Raw genomic sequence first — 23,576 nt, 5'->3', positions numbered from 1 at the left:
TGGAAACTGACAGGTTAAATCTCTGAGACAGCTTTTTGTATCCTTCTGCTGAACAACTATGTTGAACAATCTTTGTTTTCAGATCATTTGAGAGTTGTTTTGAGTAGCCCATGATGCCACTCTTCAGAGGAGATTCAAATAGGAGAACAACTTGCAATTGGCCACCTTAAATACCTTTTCTTATGATTGGATACACCTGGCTATGAAGTTCAAAGCTCACTGAGGTTACAAAACCAATTTTGTGCTTCAGTAAGTCAGTAAAAAGTAGTTAGGGGAATTCAAATCAATAAAATGATAAGGGTGCCCATACTTTTGCACCGGTCAAATTTTGGTTTAATGCATATTGCACATTTTCTGTTAGTACAATAAACCTCATTTCAATCCTGAAATATTACTGTGTCCATCAGTTATTGGATATATCAAACTGAAATGGCTGTTGCAAACACCAAAATATTTAGAACAAAAAATGATTAAGATTAATAGGGGTGCCCAAACTTTTTCATAGGACTGTATAGATTATGCCAAAAAGTATTTTATTAATGATTACGTCTTTATGGAATTTCACCTACAAGGATTCCACATCCTTGCAATCTTTGCCCACATTTGCACACTCACTTTCATACTAGTACTTAAAAAGCTCAGTTCAGTCATTGTTGTACTCTTATTCTAATTTTTAGGGCCTCTCTAAATACTGATACAGTGCTAAGGGACTGGTGCTAAGCAAATGTGGTGTCCATTTTCAAAAAGGGCTCTAGGTCTACCCCAGGTAATTACAGACCGGTGAGTATAACATCCATTGTGGAGAAACAGTTTTGGGAGCTCTTAAGCCACTATATACTGGAGTATGTGACAGTATATAATATTATAAGTGAAAGACATCATGGTTTTACTAAGGACAGAAGTTGTCAGACTAACATGATTTGTTTTTTATGAAGAGGTGAGTAGAAGTGTGGACCTAGGGGAGGCTATGGATATGTCTCCTGGACTTTGAGAAGGTGTTTGACACTTACTTTGTCCCATAGGCATTTAATGGGAAAAATCAGGTGCATTTGCCTGGAAAATAGTTTGTAATTGGATTGAAAAAAGGTATCCATAAAGTTGTGGTCAGTAAATGTAGCGCAGACTGGTATTCTGCTATAAGTGGTATGCTTAAGGGTTCAGTGCTGGGTCCATTGTTATATAACTTATTTTGGTTTTTGGCCTAGCACGAGCCAGAACCTATTTAAATTGGCTCTATCATTGGGAAAAGTCATTTTAAGAAAAGCACATTCTTGCATAGTCTTTAGAAAGGCTATTCCACGTGTACCTTTTGTATGTAAATTGACTCAGTAGTCTTTGAATATGTCAGTTTTTATTCATATGCTAATTAGCTTTCTCTGTGTCTGTGTCTGCTATTATCTGTGTATGCTAGCAGGGAGATGAGTCATCAGCACAGCAGCCTCTGCTGTGCATACACATAGAGAATAGCAGAGAGGAGTGCACGATTTCCGATGCACGAAGAAGGCTAATTAGCATATGAGTAAAAACAGACTTATTCAAAGACTACAGAGGCGATTTACATACAAAAGGTAGGTGTTAAATAGCCTTTCTAAAGGCTATGCAAGAATGTGCTTATCTAAAAATGACTTTTCCCAATGATAAAGCCCCTTTAAGGATGGCTCTGGCTCCGGACCGCCACTGGCTATTCAGTTGTACCTCACGTCCTCATTCTCCTGTCGTAATTGCCTTTGCTCTTACCCCCTTGACTTGACCTCTGAACCTGCCTTGCCTCCTGATTTTTGCATTGTGCCTGCTTTTGTTTATGACCTTGGCTTACCTTTAGACATCTGCTTCCTGAACACCGATTTTGTACTGCGCCACTGCTCCTGTTACCAACTCGACCTGCCTGACCTTCCCTTTGGATTTCCAACTGTACTGCGTTGCCCTCTTGTTGACGACCCGGACCATATGACTACGCTTTGACTCACTGCTGCCCCCTGCTGACCACTTGCCGTAGCTTTCTAAATCTTTGGACCTGCACTGCTAGCAAATACATCTGCTGGTAAGAGTTCTCAGTGTCTGGTAATTTGTGATTTGTGGTGTGCTGTGTGTTTGGCATTCCCTGACCCATACTGCTCTGCTCAGCAGTGCCGCCAAGTCCATGCCCACCATCTGGGGCTATGGTGAACACCACTGTGGGGTTGGAGTTGGCGCTTCCCGGAGGATGTTGGACACACAGCGTCGTGTTGACCATTTTGATCAACGTAGCTAGTACTGGTTCTCACTTTTTGCTCAGATCTGCATATGTTATCCTAACATGCCTCCACCACAACAGAAGGTTATTAAGAGATTGTGACATTATTTAAAACTGATTTTATTTGCTGTCTCTGCAACATGTGTTTGGATTGTGCTGCACCAAAAACTGACTGCCAACCTTTAACTTAAAATCTTTTGAACTGGGAAAGGAGAAAACTTACATAAAATTAAACTAATGGCACTCAATGACATGAATGACAATATACTGAGTAGAACTTCAGTTCAATGCAGATAGATAAAGTTCCAATTAGCACGTAAAATGTAGACGTCTCTATGGACTTATTGATAGATATTGTCTGTGAACTTCTAATTCAACAACAAGAAACAAAACAAACTGATTCATCAGGATAGACATTATTTTTCTAGTCCACTAATAACTGTGAATATCAGAATACATTAAGAATCATATTGAATGCAAAAAATGTGCTCCCAGCAGTTATGGATTCTGTACTATTCTGAAAAATAAAGAAAAAGTGTCTTGCACACTGTTATTAAATTCCTTCAACAAAGCTACTGTTTCATCCTAGCCTCTTAGTGACAAAGAAAGGAGTTCCGTATTCTGTGCTTTTTTAATTTTCAGTAACAATACACTTTCATAGACAGTATACAGTGTTGGCCAAAAGTATTGGCACCCCTGCAATTCTGTCAGATAATACTCATTTTCCTTAGTATTAATATCTTCATTTATTTTGCTTGCAATGAAAAAACACAAAAGAGAATGAAAAAAAAGTCAAATCATTGATCATTTTACACAAAACTCCAAAAATGGGCTGGACAAAAGTATTGGCACCCTCATCTTAATACTTGGTAGCACAACCTTTAGACAAAATAACTGCGACCAACCTCTTCCAGTAACCATCAATGAGTTTCTTACAATGCTCTGCTGGAATTTTAGACCATTCTTCTTTGGCAAACTGCTCCAGGTCCCTGAGATGTGAAGGGGGCCTTCTCCAAACTGCCATCAAGAGATCTCTCCACAGGTGTTCAATGGGATTCAGGTCTGGACTCATTGCTGGACACTTTAGAAGTCGCCAGTGCTTTCTCTCAAACCATTTTCTAGTGCTTTTTGAAGTGTGTTTTGGGTCATTGTCCTGCTGGAAGACCCATGACCTCTGAGGGAGACCCAGCTCTCTCACACTGGGCCCTACATTGTGCTGCAAAATTTGTTGGTAGTCTTCAGACTTCATAATGCCATGCACACGGTCAAGCAGTCCAGTGCCAGAGGCAGCAAAGCAACCCCAAAACAACAGGGAACCTCCGCCATGTTTGACTGTAGGGACCGTGTTCTTTTCTTTGAAGGCCTCTTTTTTTCCCTGTAAACTCTATGTTGATGCCTTTTCCCAAAAAGCTCTACTTTTGTCTCATCTGACCAGAGAACATTCTTCCAAAACATTTTTGGCTTTCTCAGGTAAGTTTTGGCAAACTCCAGCCTGGCTTTTTTATGTCTCTGAGTAAGAAGTGGGGTCTTCCTGGGTATCCTACCATACAGTCCCTTTTCATTCAGACGCCGATGGATAGTACGGGTTGACACTGTTGTACCCTCGGACTGCAGGGCAGCTTGAACTTGTTTGGATGTTAGTCGAGGTTCTTTATCCACCATGTGCACAATCTCGCGTTGAAATCTCTCGTCAATTTTTCTTTTCCGTCCACATCTAGGGAGGTTAGCCACAGTGCCATGGGCTTTAAACTTCTTGATGACACTGCGCACGGTAGACACAGGAACATTCAGGTCTTTGGAGATGGACTTGTAGAGTTGAGATTGCTCATGCTTCCTCACAATTTTGCTTCTCAAGTCCTCAGACAGTTCTTTGGTCTTCTTTCTTTTCTCCATGCTCAATGTGGTACACACAAGGACACAGGACAGAGGTTGAGTCAAATTTAATCCATTTCAACTGGCTGCAAGTGTGATTTAGTTATTGCCACAACCTGTTAGGTGCCTCAGGTAAGTAAAAGGTGCTGTTAATTACACAAATCAGAGAAGCATCACATGATTTTTCAAACAGTGCCAATACTTTTTTCCACCCCCTTTTTTATGTTTGCTGTGGAATTACATAGTTACATAGTACAGTAGATGAGGTTGGATAAAGACATTAGTCCATCAAGTCCAACCTATAACCCTACAATCCCTTACAGTGTTGATCCAGGGGAAGGCAAAAAACCCTATGAGGCTCATGCCAAATGCCCTATTTCAGGGGAAAAAATTCCTTTCCGACTCCAAATCTGGCAGTCAGTATAAAAACCCTGGATCAACGTGTCCTTAAAATCTAGAGTCCATAACCTGTTATATTTTTCTCTTCAAGAAAGGCATCCAGGCCCTCTTTGAACTTGTTTAACAAATCCACCATCACCACTTCCTGGGGCAGAGAGTTCCAGAGTCTCTCTGTTCTTACTGTGAAGAATCCCCATCTGTGTTTCTGGTGAAACTTTCTCTCCTCCAGACGTATCCAATTTGGCTTTTTGACAATTCTTTTTGTGGTTTTCCATTGAAGACAAATTAAATGAAGATAATAATACCAAAGAATTTGTGATTGCAATCATTTTCTGGAAGAAAATGAGTATTATGTAACAGAATTGCAGGGGTACCAATACTTTTGGCCAACACTGTATGAGTGAAACAATCCTTCTATCAGGTCAAAGCGAAAGGACTCAAGAACAAACAAGTTCATTTGTGATGGTAAGGATGAAGAAGGATGAGAAGTGACGGAAATTATGTGACTTATATGAGGTGTTCATATTAGCATATGATCAGCGCCGCACCTCCCATGAGGCGACCTGAAGCGACCGCTTCAGGCAGCGCTATGCCAGGGCCCCAGGGAGGGCGGCATTTTTGCTTACCTAAGCCAGTCCAGGACAAGCTGTCCTGGACTGGCTTAGCACCGAGCGGTGGATTGGGGAGGCCGCTGGATTGGGGAGGCTTCCCCTCTGCAGTAACAATGCTATGTCAGCTTTATTTTGCAGCTCGGTATGATACCGGTGATACCAAATTTATATAGCTTTTTTATGTTTTGATAACTTTACAAAAATTCAAAATTTTGAAGAAAAATAAATTCTTTGAATCACCATATTGTCCCTTGTAACTTTTTTTTTATATTTCAGTATATGGACCTATGTAAGGATTTTTTTTTTCTTTGTGGGACAATATGTCGTTTTTATTGATGTATGATGTTTTGATTACTTTTTATTTCATTTTTTAGGGAGGTAATTTGGTGAAAAAAATCGCCAAATCAGCCATTTTAATTTTTTTTTCTGCTATGCCATTTACTGTATCGGACAATTTATTTATTTATTTTTATATTTTAATAGGCATTTTTTAGGCATTTTCAGACTTAAGGATACCTAAATTGTTTATATGTGATATAGGGGAAGGGGGGGTGATTTAAGCTTTTAGTTTTTTTGTAATTTTTTTTTTTTATCTCTAAAACCTTTTTTCTCTTTTTTAACTTTTTTTTTAGCATTCCAAGTGGATTGAACATGTGACCTTTATATCACCTGTATATCACTACTTTATTGCAGTCTATGGCAGATTTCCTATGTAAGCATTGAAGCAGGCTGCAGGCAGGCTTCAGTAGTTATAATACAATGGCAGTGCTGGCAGCTTTCAGAAGGCTCCCAGCTGCCACTTTAATAGGACAGCTGCCGTGATCGTGCCACGGTGGGTGTTCCGTTACCAACAATAAAATAGAAAGTGAAAGTAACCACTCAGATGCCATGGTCGCATTTGAACATGGCATCTATGTGGTTAAATGTTTGTGATCAGAGTCATATCTGACCATGGGCAGTGCTGCCGGGTACCTGCTGTATGAAACAGCGCAGCCCTGGCAGCTACAGCGGTTGCCATTTTTTTTCAACTGTAAAGTCCTTGTGCGCCTAAGGGTTAATATCTTTAATAAAAGTGATTTTTTTTTTTTTCATGCCTTTACAACAATATTTCTTATTTTCGGTTTTATAGTATGTCTGTGCAGGTATTTTATTTTTTCTTCCGCTTCTCTGTTTCTCCAACATAATTATTTGGTACCCTGCAAGAAGTCTTTGCTGCAACATTCCTATTTATGACAGTCAGGGCCAGCCTTAACGGTATGCAACCAGTGTGTCTGCACTGACCACAATGTGGGTTCTGAGTACAGGGGCCACTGACAGTAAACAGGTTCCTCGGACCTTCACACTTTACTTCCTGTGCAGTTCCTATCTGCAATGACATATTTTCTCCCTTCCCCAGCCTGTGCACTATATACTCTTGTCACCCTTTCTTGGCTATCTTTAGCAAGATGTAATTAGGACAAGAAAAGGCTTGAAGGAGAAGCGCACAGCTTAAAGGGCACATGTCATCAGAAAAATACTCTTTGAATCAAGTTTTTATGTTAATCATGTTTTAAGAATCTTTGTCTTTAACAGGCTTCTATTCATATGAGCAAGGATTTTTATTTTTCATACAGATATGAAATATGCAACAAGAACATGTCACTTCTTGAAGTATGACGTGCAACAATACTAGTCTACCTGTGGACCTGTAGTACATCAAATGACAGAAATCTGATTGTAGCTGTAGAAAAATCTACTGAGTGAATATACCCTTAAAGTCAATTAAAGTACCTCTTGACAAATCAGCAGGATATATTTTGTCTGTTACATTTACAGTTACAGTTTGTCCTTGCTCTTATATTGTATTTACTGACCTCTGCTTTTGGCTTTGGACTACTCTTTTGGATTGTGATTGGGTACTGTTTTGTCTCTCTGGCTTGACCCTAGGCTTACTGACTGTTGCCCAGTTACCCTCTACTGCCTAGGGTTGGTGAGGAAATTAAATAGTGACAGGGGCTGTGTCAAGTTTAGGATTCACTGCCTCTGTTATTCCTTTCCTCCCAGGTTTCAGCAGCAGATATCGGGGAATTGCTCAACTGGCAATACCTTAACATTTACCCTTTTCTCATAGTGCAATCCAGAGTCTAATAATTCTTATGCCTCTAAAGTTTGCTACCATCCACTATACTATACCAATCTTCTGTTTGGCATTGGTTAAAATTCCCCTGCCATAATTTTACATATTCGTATCTTTAGCTGATGCCCACAAGTACAGTGGGCCTCAGCTCTTTCCCCAGGCTAAGATTGGTGAACTCTGATTTGGTATTGATTCTCAAAGAAATGTTTTAGGGACTCTTGTTGAAATGGTCATACCATATTAGATATTTGTGGCATACCACAGAATATGTCATAAATGTCTGATAAATGTGGGTCCCTCAACCTTTCTAAATGCCCTGGCTTGGCTTACCCCAGCTTCACTGACAGCCAAATCCAGACTCTTTTTAGCGGTTAGGTTTGCAGAAATAGCCCAGCTTACCAAATTTTGTTGTTTCAATAAGTGTCATAATAAAAGGGAAGTTACAGAAACATCAAAACAGTGAGCTATACTGTTTCCCTAACTTATGAGATGTAGAAACAGCCTAGTTTAATGTACTGCACTGTTTCTATGACTGTTTCCAGAGGTGGAACCTACATCTATCAGACATTTAGGTTAAGGCCCGACGTAGCAGGCCTCAGTGAAAAAAACACTGTGGGAAAAACCGCAGTGGCAACACATTGGGGTTTTTCCTGCAGTGATTTTCACAGAAAGTCTGCAGACGCTTCCTCAGCAGACTTTCTGCTTCCATTATAGTTATAGGGAAACCATTAACAATTCCGTAGGTATAAGGCCAGGTTCACACAGAGTATTTTGGCTTGTAATGTGGTACGTAGACGCCGCGGGAGCTTTTGCGGGCTGTATATGCTCCCATTGTGTTCAATGGGAGCCGGCACCATATACGCGGCGCTATTTTGCAGCCGCCACAAAATCACGGCCGCAAAATAGCGCCGCATATATGGTACCGGCTCCCATTGAAAACAATGGGAGCGTATACGGCCCACAAAAGCTCCCACGGCATCTACGTACCACATTACAAGCCAAAATACTCCGTGTGAACCCGGCCTAATGGTTTTGGAAATTACACTGTGTTCACCGCATAAATTTATTTGCAACATGTGGATAGGACAATGCCATGTGGGCCCCCGACCCAAGACACAGCCTGTTGATATTCCATAAATGTTTGTCATGGTACAACCTCTTTAATGTTGTTTTGGACCTCTCTACACTTTGACTTAGATATCTAGTAACCTTTATTTAGGCTAAGGCTTCATGGGTGGAAACACTGCGTTAAAGCGCTGTGGGAACAACTGGGGCAGGAACACATTGCGGTTCTTCCCGCAGCATTTTGAACAGAAAGTTCACAAAGTTTTCCTCCACGGACTTTCTGTTACCATTATATCTACGGAAAAGCCACTGGTGTTTCCGTAGATATAATTGACATGCTGTGGTTTTCAAAATCACGCCGGTTTTTGGAATCACAGCGTATCCACCGTGCGGTTTTAATCCCAAAGTGGGCATGGGATTTGCATGAATCCCATCCACTTTGCAGTTACTGTATAATGCCGCAATTTTTCCCGCAGTGTTTCCGCCACGGGAAAATTGCAGTGTTTCCAGCCCGAGGGACCCCAGCCTTACCCATTTCCACAATGCTGTTTGTCTTTGGCTTATTCACTTCTTTTTAACCCTGGCAATGCAGGATTTTAGAACCTTTTCCTGGCTTCCAAGTCAATTAGTTAGAAATCCTGTTTGCGTTGGAACAATAAGGTATTGGTAGAAACAAAACAGAGGAAAAAAACAACTTAAAACGTCACATAAGGCTTCTGCAGTTAACTACAACATCCGTATCATCTACAACTGTAAGTGAGCCCAATGATTGTATAACTGAGGTAAAATTGCTGCTTCCAAAACCATAGTCAGAAAATACAGCACCGATTTAGGCCAAAAATATGGTTTATGTGTTCTGCAGTGTACATTAACTTTCCATTCTAGTACATGATTAAAAGTAAATAAACCTTTTCCTTATACTTTTTTTTTATTCCTTTTGAGTAAATCAAAATCTAATTGAGACAAAAATGTCCCTGTTATTTTGCATGGAGAAACAGGTGAGGCCATAAAGCAGCTTGCAGAGTTATATCACTGTGCACAGGAATGAAGCGAAGATCTCATCAGCGATTGCAGCTGCGGCCGATACGCTTTTTTCCTCCTCTTTCAATTCTGCAATGACATCTCCAAGCAATCAGGATTAAAAGTTTTCTTACTGAGGCTCAAAGGCTATTGAAGTATCTCATTGCTGTGCCTTTAAATGTGCCTGGTAAGCATGGTGGAACATAGAGCGCTCTTAATTCTAGTCACGTGCCAGTCGATACATTACATCAGGCTGCGTGCTTTTGTGTGTATGCATTTTTCATTTCGTTCTGCAGCCTGATACAATTGGAAACCAACTGTTAAAAATGGATATGGATAGAAATTGATTATGGTATCTCATTTAATCCTTGCTTCCTGAGAGGCTGAGGTGGAAGTGGATGGATACAGAGGAGCCGTGCTTTTCCACACACAATTTAGACGCCATATTCCAACTGATCATGAAGAATGTCTACCTCAGTCATGCTTATATCCAATATGATGTGTGGAAGATCCTGACATTGTAACTTAGTACATTGGTATAGCAATTGCTCAGGATAAGGTAAAATAATTTGCTGTATAACAATAACAGCGCCACTCTCGTCCATGGTCATTCCTATTGCAGCTCAAGTGGGGGTCATTTGCAATACCAGACACAGCCCATTGAAAGGTGCGGCAGGATAAAAACAATGAGCCACATTTACTGTCTCTGTGTAACAGTTAAGCCACATTCACACAGCAGTAAATACCGGTCACATGACGTCCGTTTGATTAAATGGACTTCACACAAAAGTATTAATTTCACTGTCAGTGAATGGGGCAGGTCACATGACTGTTATTTTGATAGGTGCACCTCAGTTATGGGGGATCAATGAAAACGTGTGCAAGACGGCCATGAAAAATGGATGTTTTTCAGGGCTGTTTTGCACCGCTTTCTTGTGAATCTAGCCTTAGCATAAACATAGAGATGTGTTGTTCCTTAATTTAGCTCAGATTTGTTTAAGGTTTCCTGTTTCTCATGAAACCAATGCAGTATAATATTGCAACATGCTAGTAAAGCCTTAACAGGCTGTATTGTATATCACAAACACTTGGCTGCTGACAGACTATAATCGGTTTTACTTAGAGCCACCTCTAAGGGCTCATTCACACGGGGCAAGAGGGGGCGGATTTTGACGCAGAATCCGCCCCCTCACAATAGAGGTCTATGTAGACTGCTAGCATTCTTTTTTCTGCTAGCGGAAAAAAAGAAGCAACATGACCTTTCTTCAGCCGTATTCCGCCTCAGGAAGTCAATACAAGACAATGGGAGGCGGAAAAACCGCTAGCTGTTTTAGGCACATTTTTTTGGCAAAAAATGCCTCAAAAAACACCAGGCGCTTTTTTTAAGCACCATTCACTGTGCTGGAGGAAAAAAACCTGAAACAAAAAACGCCTTAAAAAACGCTCCACAACCGCCTCATGTCAAAAAATGCTCCAAAAAAAGCTTCCTAATTCCTAAAGCGGATTTTTTCCTGACCAAATTCCTCAACCACCCTAACACGTGTAAACTAGCCCTTAGGGTGTTATCTAAGCAAATCCCTGATCTTTATCCTTTTTCTGCTGTTGAGCGATTTGTCCTTCCCTACTGGTGAGTCTGCCAGGTTGCTATCTCCTAAGGTGGTCCTGGTCCTGGTAGCTGCTGACCCGGCTGGTCAGGGACTATAGTGAAGGACACCAAAGATCAGGCCAAAAGTAGACTATAAATACGTGTTTATATGTAGTCAGCAACATGTAATCCATAGACAAGTGACAAGGTCAAGAAAGCAATCCAAGGTCATACACAGTAGGTCAAACAGTAGCGAAGAAACAAATGTTTGCAGAGCATCAAGAAAAAAAACCTTACTGATGCCGGGTGTGGCTGGTGCAGCTGGCATTAGAACACACAGGATGGCAGAGATTGGATAGGGCGAGGAAATATCAGGAAGTGTTCACCTCCAGTGGGCAAGCCTATGGGCAACAGCTGCAGAAGGAAATACATGAGCATGCACCACTGAACAGAGAATGTGTGCCGTGTTCCAAACATGTTACAGAACTAACTGCAGATCGTTTTTGATGTAGGTTTGCTCAAATCCTTCACCTCTTCATGTAATGCCAGGCAGACTCAATGATGTTCAGATCAAGACTCTTTGGGAGCCATATCATCACTTCCAGGACTCCTCCTCCAAAGGATGGGCAAACCAAATAATGATTTGATTAAGATTTCTATTTAGTTCATTCACTTTGACAAAAATGAACTCAATACTTCTACTTTTCTACTTTGCAGCATTTTTTTCTACACTAGCTTAAAACTTTTGCAAAGTACAGTATAACATATCACTTTGTGGTACAATACCATAAGATCATAAAAATCTATTTTCTGGATAAGTCCAATCAAGGTAAGGAAGAGCGGAAAGTCAAAAGATTTATCACAGTTGAGCACAATGTCACATAGATTTGATACATATTACATTTAGCTGGACAATTTAATCTTTCAAGACAACTCCACAAGTCTCAAGTATCTGTTGTTTTTGGTGCAAATCAACAGTAAGTTTGTTTAAACTGATTGGTGTAACTTGAGGGAGAAAAAGCCTTGCTTTGAACTTTTTAAGACTTTACCTTTCTGCTTTTGGCCATTTTTTACCTTCTCTGGAAATTCTCTATCCATTGGTACTCCTTTCATTGGGCATACAATAAAAATGACAAACAGATGTATATTAGTGAGTGTCATGTATCTATTGTATCATTTCCATATCAAACAATGAAGGAATTATGACCAGGCAGTCCAATCTGCAGCGTGGTATAGAACAGTAGCAGTTGAGTAGATTGTTATATAGATTTGTGGGAAAAGGTTCAGTATAAACTGTCATTTATAATTTATATATTTGCTCTTTCTTTGCTCAGAAACTGTCACCTAGTCATGTGGCGATCTTAATTAGTGATTGACAGCCCTCCAAGTATAACTGTGCATACTGAGATAGACTGCATTTTCATGGTGACAAGTTCATTTTAAACAGGACCTGTCACCTCTCCTGGTATATCTGTTTTAGCAAATACTTCCATTCCTCATGAAATAATTCCACAACATCTTTCACTATATGTTTGTGTTGTGTTGCTCATCCTAAATATTTGTGAAATTGACAATTGAGTGTCACCATTGCCCTTGGCAAAGGCCTGTGTCTAACGCTTATAGCACTGACTGGACAATGACATAGTGTATAAGGACATGCTCAAAAGTAACACCCCCCAGTTGTGAAGTTATAAATGGAACAGTACTTCTCTGTGCTTAGATCTACAGCAAATCACAAATTTAATTTGCATATTAACAGTCATGAATAGAGTTGGGTGAATAGATTTTGAGATTTGTTAAATCCATTTTCAACTTTTTCTGCCTTTTACCAGTTTTTTTGCCTTTTCTGCTACTTTCAAACAGTCAGTAATTTGTCAATACTTTGCATCTGTAATGGACATATGGACATCCAAGGAGAGGCCCACATGGTGAAATCAAGCAGGGACCGCTTTCAATAGAGAAATAAAGGCCGCTATGTATTCTCCATCAAGACTGCTTGCTAACCATTGTAAGCCATGACAGGAGTGAGCTCCCCAGAATACAGCGAACTCTCAGGCGAGAAAGGACAACCCAATACCAGTTCAGCTAAAATGTACTTTACTAAGACCAATGGTAAAAGAACCACACAGAATTTCACACACACTCCACTGGATAACCAAGACCCCTGTGCCGCATAACCTGGTAGGCTCTATATGTCCAAACTAGCTCATTATAATTTGCCTACTGACGGGCCCGTTTAGGACAGCCACCCAATTACCGATTAATAGCTCTGATCAAGAAGGAAGTCTTTTGTGTGTAAAGCCAGCTTACCAGTGATGCAGCACGAGGCTAACAAACTTATAGGAAACTCTAAACCCAAACCTCTTTGTTTCCCCCTAGTGAATATCAGAATCCAGTCCTGAGCAAGTGGAAACAGGCAATTTGAAGGACTTGGTAATATTTCAGAAATGCACAGGATCCTCTGAGATTAGGTTGCAGCAAGTGATAAATCTAGAGTCCTTAATAATGCAAATAATAATTAAATGAAGATGCTATCTTTAACTAATGGCAACAGGCTGAACTGAGTGTGAATAGAAAGTACAAACACTCTAATCCTATACTTTGGCGCTAAAGCTAACTATTGTTGCATGCACGTTGTAGACTACTGCTACGCATGGAGCTGAGCTCAGGCTTACTGACCCAGCTGAAATAGCTGCTGTTGATGTGGGATCTCCTCTTGAGACCCCGCTTTTGTCGCTCTCCAGCGCCACTCTCCTGCACAATCTTCTCTCATCTAAGGTGAGTAGTGTAGAAGAGGTCATCTCTGTTCACCCAGCTCTGCTTTCAGTGCTGGCAGTAAGTTCTCCAGCACGGATGGCAACAGATCCTAACCCAGCACCTCTGCCTTCCACCAATCCTTGGAGACTAACCAACTAAAATGGCGACATCAAAGCTTCTTGTGAAGCACTTCCTCCTATCAACAAATCTATAACAAAGTCTATGGAGGAACAATAGGGGGGTTCAGTGGCATCCTGCGACCAAAGGATGATACTGTGAGCATTAGACCATACAATATAATGTAATCTTCATACAATGTGCAACTATATACAACTGTACTTCAGGCCTTGACTCTGTGGCCCCATCTGCAAATACCAGCGCCCGATTAATCAATAGGCAAACCTGGCATACGACCTGACTAAAAAATGGAGACGTTCCTCACAGGTTGCAGAACACCTCTGGAAGAAAAGCCACTTCCAGAAGAACTTCCTTAGGTATAAAGAGGCAGTACTCGTATTCAAGAATGTACGCACCTCCGCAAAACAGGTCTACTTCACCACACTCATATCTGCCCTAACGGCAACCGCAAATAGCTATTCACTACATTCAGCTCCCTCCTCCGTCCTCATGTCCTCTGACTTCTCTTATCTCAGCTGACGACTTTGCCTCTTATTTCAAAAGTAAAATTGACACCATCAGAGACAGTCTCACCCTACTCCCCCGGCAACCGCTCTACCCAACTGCTTGGTCCCCCTCATCTTTAACCTGTTTCTCTACAGTCACTGAGGAAAAGCTCTCCACCCTAATCTCTAAATTCTACCTCACCTCCTGTGCACTTGACCTGATCCAGTCACATCTCATCCCCAAACTCACTGAGGTAATTACTCCGGCCCTAACCCATCTTTTCAACCTATCCCTAACCAATGGATCCTTCCCTTCTGCCTTCCTCTGGATCAACACTGTAGGGTACTGTGGGACTTGATGGATTGGTGTCTTCACCCAACCTCAACTACTGTGTAACAATTTAACATTTTTTTTCTGTATGGGTTAACATAAAGCACTATTGCAAAAAAAACCCCACATAGTTACAAACCATAATTAAAAACACAGTACAGTTGAATGCCAACATATGTCCATCAAGTTCAGTTCAGGAATGGGTTATTTTATTTTATTTCATTATATATTTTCTTTCATATTTTTTTATGTTTTATTTATTTTGCAGCCTGCTCCTTCTGTCCCATGTCCCTGCATATTTCTTTCACAGGCTGTCGGATCAGACTCCTATTGTACAATGCTCATGTTCTATGTACTTTATCTGTATTTCCAATGTTTAGTTCTCCAAATTCTCTGTAACTTTTTATTGCATACAGTTAAATTAAGAAGTTGTGAATTTGCAACATAATCAGTTTTTGAATATTATCACAACTATAAGATGGCAATAACATTAAAACACCAAATTTGTTCAACAACCAACAATTTTTGATCATTCATTAGTAGACATTTGATTAGTAGATACTCGTGCAATATATATATAGTTTATGACAGCTTTGCACTTGGAAAGTATCACAGTTTTAAAATATTTAATGAACTATTTGAAATAAAAGGAGATTTTTTGGTGATAAATAGCCGTGCATGCCATCAATCCATCAATAGACTTTAAACTCCATGGTGATAAATGATTATTAACTTGGTATTACTTTACATATACTCAATAATTAAATTGATAAATGTCAAAAACCATTTAACAGACTTATTATAAAATTACATTTTAAAAAGATAATAAAAGTACTTTTGATACAGTCTGCATAAAAAAAGCGGAAGGAACAGCTGAAGAATCTGAATGAGTGTGTAATGTCTTGATCCTCGCTGAACAAATAAAAATATGTAGTGAAAAACTTTTGTAGATTATAAATAGAAATCTTTACAGAACAAGTTTAGAAAATATAGGCACACAAATCTTACCACCTTCATTTGGCTTCAGTTTTACCCAGAAGAATATGGAACAGTCCATGAAAATCTTTACAGAAAAAAGTGACTTGCTGCATTGATTTCCATAATATGGAAGTATCCTCTTGAAGGCACTATAAAGCCGCGCTTAGAATATAAATATACCAATGTCATCATTGGTCTGCGTAAAAGCATCCTAAGAAATACATGATTCCCACACCAGGACGGTGTAAATGCCTGCCAGTTTTTCATGGAAAAGCGACGTATAAACGATGAATAAGTGGTGAAACTCACAAAATTCATCCTCACCCTCAATTACTTTTCTTTTGGTGACTGCATCTATTTAAAGCAGACTGGCACCGCAATGGGGAGTAAAATGGTGCCACAGTATGCTAATCTCTTCATGGCGAAGCTTGAGAGTGACTTCCTATCCACCTGCACCACCAGGGCTCTGGCCTACTATCGCTTCATTGACGATATTCCATCCCACCATCAACCTGATGCTCAATTACTCCTTCTCTGAAATAAACTTCCTGGACAACAAAATTGAGACATCGCTGTATCGGAAGCCGATTGACCGCTCTACCTACCTAAGATGGCATAGCTTTCATCCTAAACACATAAAGAACTGCATTGTATACAGCCAGGCTATCTGATACCATTGCATATGTTCAAACCCTGCAGATTGAGACAAACACCTTGGAGGCCTCAAAAACACATTCTTGAGGCAGGGTTACCATCCAAGAACAATTGATAACCAAATCACCAGGGCCACCAGAATACAAAGATCGGATTTATTAAAATAATACCAAACAGGAAAACAACCGGGTGCCCCTGGTTGTCACATATAACCCACACCTGGAGATGCTGAGAGGAATCACATGCAAACTACATCCACTACTGCAAAAAGACAACCGTCTAAAATCCATATTTCCAGATCCCCCTCTCCTGTGCTACAGATAGCAACCAAACCTCAGGAATATGGTTGTCAGCAGCTCACTGTCACCTCCAACTAACACAGGAACATTTCCATGTGGACAGAAAAGGTGCAAAACCTGCCCTCACATACTGACCACTGACAGGATAAAGATACCAAACTCTAACAGGGAATATCAAATCCGAGGTACGTTTACCTGTAACACACCTAATGTAGTGTGTTTAATAATGTGCATCAAATGTTCCACTGAAAATATGTATGTTGGAGAGACTGGACAGCAGCTTAGAATGCGTATGAATTCACATCGCCATACAATTAGAGAATGAAGAATGGACCTTCCCGTATCAAAACATTTCTGCAATGAGCATCATAATATTACCGATCACATGAAAATTTTCGTTTTAAGAGGGAATTTTAAATCAAGGAAAGAGCGACGGATTTATGAGTATAAACTCATGACCCTGCTTCAAACACTGGAGAAGAGGTTAAATCTGTCACATAGATTTATGGCATCTTACAGAAATCACTGACCTGAGACCCTGAGAACTGATAAGAACCTGGAATTGTTTACATTTTTTCTACCAATTACTAATAACCCTCTTACCCCTCCTTCCTCCTGAAATTCTATCCCTTTTTTGTATATAAATCTGCTCCTTCAGAAATGGTTTATAAATTTACTTGAGAAAGGAGCCAAGAGTTCCGAAACATTGTAATCTGTCATCATTATTAGTTAGCCATTAAAAAGGTATCAACTACTGAAGACTATCAAGTTTTTGGTTTTAAAGGGGTATTCAAGTTTCAGCAATTTTATACAGCTATTTCTTAAGCTTACTAAGGTATCTGCCTACAGACATTGCACATGAAACCCAAATATCTTCAAGATATGTGAGGCCTGGTTCACATCTGCATTCGGTATTCTGTTTGGGGGAGTCTGCTTGGGGACCCGCAAATGGAATACTGAATGCATTGACAAGCAGTGAGCAATGAAAGCACATGGACCGCATAGACTCTAATGGGGTCCGTGTGTTTTCCGTGCATTGTCCACACGAGTCATGAGGGGATAAAAGTAGTTCATGAAGTCCTGTTGTCTCCACAGACAGTGCACGGAAAACACACAGATCTCATTATAGTCTATGGTGTCCATATGCTTTCATAAGGTCACTGCTTGTCAATGTGTTCAGTATTCCATTCAGGGGGGTCCCAAGCGGACTCTTTCCCCCACTCCCGCAGGGATAACAGAATAATACAGTTGGACATAGGAGTGAATTGTAGCACTTAACACGCAAGGAGGGATGAGTTTGGCTGTTACAATGTTCTCAGCTGAGGCAACTAGCATAATGATTTCAGAACAGTCTTATATAAGACAACAAGTTGGCTTGAACTTGCAAAAATTTGCTGACAATTTGCACTTGCCCCACTTGCGCATTCACAGTTTGCAACCTTCTCTATCCCATGAGCACATATTAATTTCAAGAACTTTACACTCTATTACCCTGTAATAGGTGGTCCACCTGGGTGAGGCTCAAAGGTGCAGCACAGACTGGAGCTTTGTTGCTTTTTTTGACCTTATCTAAGCCATAGGGTATTAAAGTGTGTGAAGGCAGACTTAATTGTGGCATCTAAATGGTTATATTGACTCAGAGTTCTCACTAAGCAGTGTAGTCCCGGCAGAAATCCAGATATGTGTAACAGCCTTCTCCATGAAGTTGCTACATTGAGCAATAACTTCCCTTAGGTCATAGTAGATACAGTATATCCATCATGGACTGCTAAAGATTTGAAGAAACAGTACAAAACCCTTTTTTAGAGTAGTGTTACCTCCAACTCTTCACTAGTTACCCAGTGACAGACTACATGACAAAATTCCTCTTTCTTATATGAGTAAAATCAATGTAAGAGGAAACTTGTCAATGATAAAAAATTGACATTTCACAGATTCATTATAACTGTTATACTGAAAATTTGCTGACTAAAATGTTAAAATTTGCTTCAAATCAATTCCTGGTTGAAATGTTGAAAATGGATAATCCTCAAATTGCTGAATTATGGATTTCATTTTGATATGTTGTTTATGTGTTGTTTGAATTTCTGTATCTATAAGATGGCTCATTATGGCTAAATCATCATGACTCATGAAATAGAGTGGCATGTCCAAGAAGAGGGCTTACGCTAGGTTCACACTAGTGTTCGATCTCTGTTCTCAGCACACTCAGCTCTGCTACATCTCTGGTGTAGCAGAAAGTAGCATAAAATAGAAAAAAAGTGCAGGGCACTCACCAAACAACAGGATCTTTAAAAGCAGAAGGCTTTATTTCATCTTTTTAAAACATCCAGTGCATAGGGATAGAGTAGATGGTATAACAAACGGATCAAGCGACGATTGTTTCATGCAGAAAGCATTTCATCAGGCTTGCAAGGCTTGACTCCGTTTCCTCTGGCACTCAGCTCTGCTACATCTCTGGTGTAGCAGAGCTGTGCGCTCAATACTGCTACATCTGAGATCGGACCACAATGGAGACTGCCGTGGACCGATCTTAGACTCCGCCTCCTCCGGCAGAACCAGCGTTGATTGTCCGAATGCTGTACTCTGTATGGCATTCGGCCAATCAACGCTGGTCAATGTATTCCTATGGGGAAAAGTCAGTTCCCCTATATCGCAAGCTGACAGGGATCCCGACGAGATAGAGCCCCAAAGAGCTGTTTGAGTAACATTCCCACCTAAATAAAGGTAATCATTAGCTAACCCTGCCAGTACACCTATCCCTGTCTCACAGCCACATAGTTCACAGTCTCATATGACCTGGATCTAAAATCCACTATTCGTATAAATTGGAGGTCACCTGATTTAGCCAGCCAATTACTTTTTCCAATTTTTTTCGATACCTCCGTTGTCGTAGCTCCTGTCCCACCTCCCTTGCGCAGTTATTGGTGCAAAAAAAGAGCCATGGAAGGTGGGAGGGGATACAAATTTTTAGTGCGTTTGCCTCATGGTATTCGATTGTAATCGAATACCTCGAACGGCCTGATATTCAATCGAATATCAATTTGATCAAATGGCATTCGCTCATCTCTAGTCGTTACATTTCTACCATCATGGCGTCATTCATTTTGGCACATGTGATCCTATTGCTAGAAGAATATTAGACACTCCTTTACCAATGGAGTGTAATGGTTGTACAGCCTGTGAGGAATAATGCCGAATAAAGATAAGCCAAGAAGATAAGCCAAGAAGAGCTACGTTTGTTGAAGTAATCGGATAGTAGTAAGATTAGTGAATGTGGAATATTAAACTTATTTTTAAATAGTATCCAGGCATTGCAGAAAAAATGACACTACATATCATAGTACCTTTGACTTTTATTCTCTCTAAACTCCACCATTAGATTATAATAGCCATGTACTTTTTTTTTACATTATTTTTAGTAGCATTCCCTTGCTACACCAATGTCTATTTCTATCACTGTGGTTAATCATGAGTCAAAAATTGTTCATATAAAAATGGTGACAATACACTGGAAGCAAAGTCTTAAATCTTGGTCTGTAATGTTCAACTCTGACAAAGATTAGTAAAATATGAATATACCAGGTGATATGGTCTCAGTGAAATTGCTTCAGAAATGAGATGGATAATATCCAAATCTAGGTTTGAAAAGAGTTCTATATTTAGAAGGTACTGAAGTTCAAATTATTATAGTATAAAGTATGACCTATTATCAACGTCTCATGCTAGTTCTGAAAATTCCATTTTATTTTTTTTTTCATTCAAAGTTTATTGACAAAAGATATAGTGAGAAAACAACATAGTGACTACAGTCCAAAGTAAAAAAACATAATGTCAATGTAAGTAAGCAGAGACGCAGCTCCTCAAATTAAACATGGATGCATGTTACTAGTCTGCAAAAAACAGTCAAACATAATGTCAATAAACATTTTTAGAATTTTTTGTACATTTTTAAAGACACAGAAAAAGAAGAAAAAGACAAAGAGGAAAGTTAAAGAAAGATAGTAAGTGAAGTTTGGAGCAAAAGAAAAAGATAAAGCGAGGAGGGGGGGGGGAAGGAAAAAGGTAGGGGGACCACATAAGGGAGGGGGGGGGGGGGGAATCCAGCACGTTGTTGCTGTATACGAAGCGGCTCTGGAAAAAGATGTAATAGGACCAATTACAGTCATCTGTTGTCCAACCATGGGGACCAGGTGGAGAGGTAAGAATTCCTATTTCTTCTGGACCAGCTTAACATTTCCTCAAATTTAGCTATCTGATCCACTTTAGCAAGCCAGTGAGAGAAAGATGGAGCAGTAGTTTGTTTCCAAAGGGTGGGAATTAGGGCTTTGGCAGCCGAGAGTAGATGATAAATTAGGCGTTGCGACTTAACGGGAAGGTCAGGTATTGGGAGGAAGAGGACTAGAAGGGCGGGAGTAATTTTGAAGTCCACAAATCCCAGTGATCTAATCTTTTCCTCTACCTCATTCCAGAATTGGCAAATTTTTGAGCAAGTCCACCAAATATGTAGCAGTGTGCCTGGTTCCTCTCCACACCTCCAGCAAACTGCAGAATCTGTCAGTTTATGCGATGCCAGCCAGGACGGTGAATGGTACCACCGTGAAAGTAACTTGAAGTGGGACTCTTGTAGTCTGATACATGTTGACGTGCCATGAGCTCTATCCATAACAATTTTAATTTGGTCAGGAGACAATGATATCTCTAGGTCTGCTTCCCAACTGGTCAGGTAGAATGGTTTCACAGATGAAGGAGGGCGGACTATCTTGTTTAATAGAAGTGAAATCTTAAATTTTGAAGGGTCCGCTCGGGAGTGGAGTTGTTCAAAATAGGTAGGGCCCCGTCTCCAGGCGAATAGTTCTCCAAATTTCCTTCTGCAGGCAGCATAGTGGGAGTAATGCAGGAAAGTAAGAGCCCCACTGCAGTGACGTAGAGCATCTAGGTCTTTGATAGCTGTAGGCGGGGGAAGCCCCGTCTGGTCATAAAAATCCACTAAGGGAATATGGAGTAGCAAGTCCCAAAAATCAGACATAGGGTGCGAAATATCTGGTAAGAGATGAGGTAGGAGGCCTGTCGGGAGGCATAGGGACGGAGTAGGCGCCACGGAAGGTTGCAGTAAGCCCCAGGTTTGTGCTGCGCCTCCTAGCAATAGGTCTGACTGTGTAATCGCAGTAGTGGCGGAGGAGGAAGTTTGCGAGGGGAGCCAAAGACTTTTAAGTAGGAGGCTACCATAGGTGGAGTATAACAAAGTTCTGAGCGTGGATCGAGGAGGTGAGGATGTGATTTCCATCCATAGTTGCAATTGAATAGCCTCATATAACTTCTGCACATTTGGTAAGTTAATTCCACCCTCAGATTTTCTCCTAGAAAGTGCAGAGTACGCCAATCTAGGCCGCTTTCCCCGCCACAAGAACTTTGAAAAAGTGGAGTGAAGAGTCCTGAAAAAGGAAGCAGGGAGTCTAATCGGCAGCATTCGAAGGACATAGATTAGCTTCGGAGCAATGTACGTCTGTAAAAGGTTTTGCCTTCCAAACCAGGAGATACAGGGTATATCATATTTCTTTAGAAGTTTGCGAATATCCAGAAGCAAGGGCTCATAGTTAAGGCGAAAGATATCCTCTAGGGAGCTCGGAATGTTGACCCCAAGGTATTTAATGTGTGAATCGGACCAGGAAAATGGGAGAAGCTGTTTGAGAGAAGCTGCACTTTTCTTTGGGAGGGACACATTGAGAATTTCGCACTTATCCAGGTTCACCTTATAATAAGAGAGGCTTCCATATTCCTCAATCACCTCCAAAACACATCGTAAGCTGTCTTCAGGATTGGTTAGCAATAGTAGCACATCGTCAGTGAACGCCAAGGAGTGAAGGGAGCACTCGCCAAATTGCAAGCCATTTATCGTGGGGTGTTCTCTAATTTTCTGGAGAAAGGGCTCAAGGGATAAGATAAAGAGAGAGGGAGATAAGGGGCATCCCTGCCGCGTTCCGTTAGAAATTTGGAATGGGGAGGACAATGTACTGTTAATCTTAAGTCTAGCACAAGGGCCCCTGTAAAGAGACAGGACCGCCGTAATAAAGTCTTGTGGGAAACCAAACTTCTCAAGTGTCAAGGACATAAAACTCCAGTTGATTCTGTCAAATGCCTTCTCGGCGTCTAAGCCGAGAAGGACTAAAGGGACAGAGGACATTTTAGCAAAGCGTAGTGCATGTAATAGTCGGGTCGAATTTTGCCTACCCTCCCGTGTCTTAATAAATCCCACCTGCTCATCGTGTACTAAAGAAGGCAATAGTGGTTGGAGTCTCAGGGCGAGAAGTTTGGCCCAAAACTTTAAATCTAAATTTAGGAGCGATATTGGGCGATAGTTTTTGCAACACTGAGGGTCCCTTCCCTCCTTGGCGATAAAGGTCACATGGACCTCTAAGGCTTGTGGTGGCAGATGGGCTCCCGTTAAAGCTGCATTCAGGGATTTTGTGAGGGGCGATAACAGAACATACAGGAAGGTCTTATAATAAGTCAGGGAGTAGCCATCAGGACCAGGACTCTTATGCATAGGGAAGGTGCCAATGACTGTCTTTACTTCCGCCTCAGAGATCGGGTCTAGGAGTTCTGTTGCACGATCAGGGTCTAAGCTGGGCAGTTTTAGGGGTTTAAGGAAATCCCTAATGGCTGATTGTCTAGCCTCATCAGATCCATCGGAGTGAGTAGAATTCAAGTTATATAAAGTAGTATAGAAGGATCTGAATTCTTCCGCTATAGCAGGCGTGGAGGAAAGAACCGTACCGGCATCATTTTTGATGGAAGGGATATATGTCCTAGCCTGCGCCTTTTTTATAAGGGATGTCATCATGCGGCCCCCCTTGTTGCCATGGGCATAAAGCATCTGCTTATAGTTCAAAAAATGTTTCGCTGCCTTAGCAAAAAGGATGTTTTTAAGTTCTAATCTAAGGGCTGACAGCTTACTTTGATGAGCATCTAATTGACTTCGTTTATGTAAACTTTCAATAGTAGCAATTTGTTGCAGCAGAGAATCAATGTG

The sequence above is a fragment of the Leptodactylus fuscus genome, chromosome 1 (assembly GCF_031893055.1).
Source record: "Leptodactylus fuscus isolate aLepFus1 chromosome 1, aLepFus1.hap2, whole genome shotgun sequence".
Lineage (NCBI taxonomy): Eukaryota > Metazoa > Chordata > Amphibia > Anura > Leptodactylidae > Leptodactylus > Leptodactylus fuscus.
This window is presented reverse-complemented; position numbering follows the sequence as displayed.